Source organism: Leptinotarsa decemlineata, unplaced genomic scaffold (assembly GCF_025532065.1).
Source record: "Leptinotarsa decemlineata unplaced genomic scaffold, Ldec_3_MD MMD2_tig00001019_RagTag_RagTag, whole genome shotgun sequence".
Lineage (NCBI taxonomy): Eukaryota > Metazoa > Arthropoda > Insecta > Coleoptera > Chrysomelidae > Leptinotarsa > Leptinotarsa decemlineata.
In genome coordinates, this window is record NW_027412557.1 from 8,379,377 (window position 1) to 8,385,010 (window position 5,634).

The window sequence follows — 5,634 nt, forward strand, 5'->3', positions numbered from 1 at the left end:
ATATACTGCTGAGATTATCAATGTCAGTTTTCTTATTCATACAATCAGAAGACTTATTAATTTCCACCATTTCAAGAAAAAGGCGTTTGGAAATATTTTTTTCTGTATGTAAAACTTTGATATTAGAGAAATTTGGTTTATGACCTGTTTCTATAGAGTGTTGTGCTAATGCACATGATTTTTTATTGAGCTTTATATCACTTTTATGTGAAGTTATTCTATCATTAAGAATTGAATACTAAATTGAAAGATAAAACTGATACAACAAAAAAGTCAAATGTGATTTATAACATTCCTCGTAATAATTGTAACTTGAATTATATTGGAACAACATCTAGAATTCTTAATGATAGAATAACTTCACATAAAAGTGATATAAAGCTCAATAAAAATCATGTGCATTAGCACAACACTCTATAGAAACAGGTCATAAACCAAATTTCTCTAATATCAAAGTTTTACATACAGAAAAAAATATTTTCAAACGCCTTTTTCTTGAAATGGTGGAAATTAATAAGTCTTCTGATTGTATGAATAAGAAAACTGACATTGATAATCTCAGCAGTATATATAGTAATTTACTAGAACTACATCAAAAACATAATAATAATGAAAGATGTATCAATCAATAACTCTTTCATTACAGTAAAAAATTATCAAATCATCATACCCATTGAAAAATGACATTTATGTGAAGGTATGACATTTGTCAAACCCACAAAAAAAATCGTATACATGTTAACTTTTATGTCAATTCTATCTTCAATTTATTGTTTTTCACTCATTTTTACTGTAAGTATGATTTGTAATATTATTCAAAGGCGAAAATATTCAAAAATCATTAAATTATAGGCCCTGAAGAAGCTTCCCATTAGAAGCGAAAGCTTGGCAAAGTAAAGCAGAGTTTGATTTTTGATTTTTTGACTGAGAGACCCTGTTAATCCATTTTACCATATATATATATATATATATATATATATATATATATATATATATATATATATATATATATATATATATATTTTGATAGTAGGCAAGTCTTTGAAAACCTACGTGTTTGTTTGATTATGCACTCATACTTTCGACCAAAAATAAAAAATGAAACGTTACCAGTATTTGAGTCAAATTTGCATCTGTCCCTTTTCAGTCTGTTTGTCAATAATGGTCTCTTTCTAATGGCAAGTGTACCTTGTCACAGCCTATCTGCCTACGTAGTCGAAGAGGACTGTAGTGGGTTAACTTACATAAAGATGTATAGAAACCCAGGTGTTTTTACTGATTCCTTTTGTTCTGTCAAAAATTCTTGACGCGACTTTCGAATAGCATAAAAACTATATAGTTACCGAACCTCAGCAGTTTCTTTGTATGGCAAGGACGGCATGGTATAATTTTTTTTCAAAATTAATTTTATTTTTCATAAACCTTCACGGATTTTTTTATTAGATAGTCTTCGGTAGTCTTCAATTTAGCTGTTGATTGATTGACTTCGTATAGACTTTACACACTTTTTCAATTCTGAAGATTTCAGCCTCCGAATTGAGATAGGTAAGTATCTGTATATTTTCTTAGCTCTAGTTGTGATAGGCAAGTTATTGATGTAAAAAATACTTTGAATTTACGTAGTAACTCATCGGGATTGAACTGAATAGTTTGTCCTTTCTAATAGATAGGTAAACATGTATACAGTTCTACATTGAAAAACTCAAATTTCCTCCACAAAAAATGACTTTCGTTCAATATTTTTAGGTACACAACTTTGGTTTGACTTTTCGACATGAAACACTGACTTTTCATGCAGCTGAAAAAGCAAATTCGCCACTGGAATCAATGAAATCGTCCCGGAGCGCCAATTAATTTTTATTGTTGTTTTATAATTTCACAAATATCCTCCTTAAATATGGTACAGGTTGTCACTATAAAAATTTTCATCAATAATTTAATCTACATTACAAATTTGGTAACACAATTGAATAGGTATCTGTTAATAATCAACCAAACAGATTTTGCTGAATATCGCCTATAAGTTTACGTAAAAAAATGATGACGATTCATTAGTATAATCATCTCAAGAAGAAACTCAACAAACAGTTTTCACCTAACTTCTTTTAGCGTTTATTGTCGGCAACTAGAAATAACTCAATGACCGGATCAATTTATGCATAATAATACGAAGCGCAATGTAGGTATCGCTACAACTTTTTGTCACTATTACAGAGAAACAAAAGCCAAACAGTGACAATAATATGTATAAGGAACAATGGTACCTAGAATGGCGTCAAATCAGCAGGCATACCAACCGAAGCGAGAAACAGTGCTGGCAACGCCAATTCCCCACCGCATGACATATAATGGAAGATAAGCGCTTTGTGTAATAGTTCTATTGCATAATAGTCGCGCTACGAGGCCTTATCAGAAAATGACTCATAACAACTGACAGACGCGAACAGGAAATTGGAATAAGAAATTTTGGGGCGTAAAATGAAAGATAGTAGTCCTGTAATTTCCTACCATCTACCGTAGCCATTTGTAGTCTGGAGTGGTGTAGAGTGGGAAGATTCAGGACCGGCTTAGTGAACGGCTCATTACTTCAGTTTCCTTTTAATTTTTTGATCTGCGTTAGCTTGTTAAAATGAATGAAAATCACATATGTATCTTGTCTATTGGATTGTTGGGAGCATTTTAGTAAATTATAGGCTATTTTGGAACATTTCAGAGCATTACAAGCAAAGATAAAATTATCACATCATATTTTCAAGTACCTATAACATTTAGAAATTAACCAAGTGAACATTTTACCTTACCATATTCTTAATAAAAAATTCGTATTTTGAATTTCCTTAAAAGTAAGTAGGTCAATTTCTTATGAGAAGAGGAAATGGAGCTTCGAGTTGAGTAGGTACTCAAATTGATTTTTCTCAATTATTTTTTCATTTTCATCCATTTTTAGTAGTTCAGAAACTTAAATCATGAATGTCTGAACTGACTGATGTTACTGTTGAAGAGCTGATTACGCATTGAATATACTGAGGGTCTGTAACATAATGAACTTGTCTGTGCTAATTTTCTCGCAAAAGAGTTTTCTTGGGTACCAATATAACACATAAGACATGGGTTGAGCATAGTCGGCCTATCTGCACGCAAATTATGTTTTTAATGTGAACACTGAGTTTCAAGTTATGTGCAATAAGCGGATAATTGCATTTTATCACTACTTTCGAGCGTTTTTATTTCCTTCCACACGATCGTCGTGTGTAATCAACTTACCGTGGATTATTATATTTGTTGTTTTCTCCAAGAAATTGTCGAATTTGGCTTTGCTCATGTTTATTGTATTTTAACAAATACCTACCTACTATATTTATAGCAGTGCCATCTCCATATGTACCCACAATGTTTTATGGCAATTCTTTCTGTCATAGAAACATTTTTGAATAGTTTGACTTACTCTCTCCAGAGAAATATGGTTTACTAGATAAGAATCTAAGATTTTTATCAAATATGTTGACACACAGTAAGATTAGGCAATTGGCTCTCTAGTTAATTCTAGTAATTCCTTCATTACACCTGAATGCAGATATCTATAAGGATAGAATATCTCTGTGGCAAAAGTCGTAGAAGAATTTCTGTTGGAATATTACATCTAAAATTTCAAATCAACTCATTGCGGGGACCAAAATGTGGACGACTTTTTTGATTTCACGGATTCCCAAGATAACCAAGAAATAGGCACTGTAGGCAGTAGTAGTACTATGAACGAACAAGGTACTGAGGGTACCAGTGAAAGTAGCAATAAAACTACAAAAATTCAGCTGGAGTTATTAAGATATCTGGAAGATAAAAGAACGAATTTACAAGTATTACATGAATACCCAATATTAAAAAAAAGTGTCACTCAAGTATAATACATGCTTACCTTCGTCAGCACCAGTGGAAAGGCTTTTCTCTTTTGCAACTATGATTGATACGCCAAAGAGAAAAAATACCTCAAATACCAATACCTCAAATACACTTTGAGGTATTGGTACTGACGAAGGCAAATTCAAACTCAGAAGTACTATTATAGATATAAATATCACATCTAGCGAACAATGTGGTAAAAGCTAAAAATATATTTTTTTCCACTGAAATTTTCTTTGTTTACAAAATAAATATAAACAGTTTTTTGAGTTTCTTTTATTTCCTAAATTTTTTTTTTTATCACTTTTTGTTTTTGATATTCATCCCTAGTATTTTTACTTGTATACATTGAAACACTATTTGAACTAACTCTAAAAGTATTCGTAAAAGTATACGAAAAAAGTATCCGAATACTTGTATCCGAGTACATTTTTAGGTGAAAGTATCCGTAATTTTTTAAAAAGTATCCGGATACATTGAAAGTATCCGTATCCGGTATTCGGATCTTTTTTTCCTGTATCCGACCCAAATAGCAATGTTCGTGAAGGTCATTAATTCTGAGGATTTTCTTGATAAAACAATTTGAACCCCAATTTTTCAAATCGCTCTTGAAAGGTACTCATATTTTAGAACTCATGAGAATGTGAAGTGGTTTCTCTCAAAATAATACTGGTACCAAAACTAAAATGAAACTAATTAATACAGTTTATTGTATGATTTTCACTATAAAGGGTTTTACAAAAACCGCGACACATGTTTTGCTATACAATAGCTTCCTCAAGCGCGGTTTTTGTAAAACCCTTTATAGTGAAAATCATACAAGTTTCGGCCAGTTCTATTCAAAACTAAAATCAATTATAATCAACGAAGAACATATGTCATATCTAAGTTACCGGTACATATTAATCATCTAGTATGATAGAGTTATTAAAGGAATTGTGGCAAACAACTCACCTAATTCCAGAGATTATTTCAATAATATTAATAATAAATAACAATTATCATTCTGAACAAGTATCCAAAAAGCTATTAGAATGACAGCCATTGGGAATGTTATTCATAAGAAACAAAGGGATATGAGTAGTTCTTTGATAAATATCTACAATTCTGCTACACACACACAACACTAAAATTCTGATTACCAAACCATAAGAAATAAGAAAATTGACAAAAACTGTTCATGGAACTGAGGAAAAGGCACATTGATTTTGGATCAGACAGAAGATTAAACGGTGAAGTTTCATTTCGAGAAATCGAAAGTCTTTTTTTCAAAATTTTATTTAAATGCAGTAACATTTATGACCCATTTTTGTAATTTGCCCTTCATATATGATTTGATTGAAATACTTCTTCGCTTTTTATGCTACTGATGTATCGTCAGTAACTCTTTGGAAATATCTAGAAACGATGAAGAAACTATGAAAATTTTACTGGAAACTGAGCCGTCTCTGTATGCGCAGATGCTTCATCTCGCTTTGAATCCGACTGGAAAGTTGGCGGAGCTTTTCAGGGCTCGTTGAAACGATATTCTATTCACTTCACGACCACCCCCATTTCTCGAGTTCCTGTATGAACTACACTGTTCGCAGGAATTGCTAACAGGAATTATGTATCACGAGATTGCACAAATAATTATGGGTTTGATTGTCGAATGGTGGCATGTAATTTTTCATTTGTTCGAATCCGATATAGTAGCCGTATAAAGTTGATAGAGTTTTTATGGGCATTGATTGTATT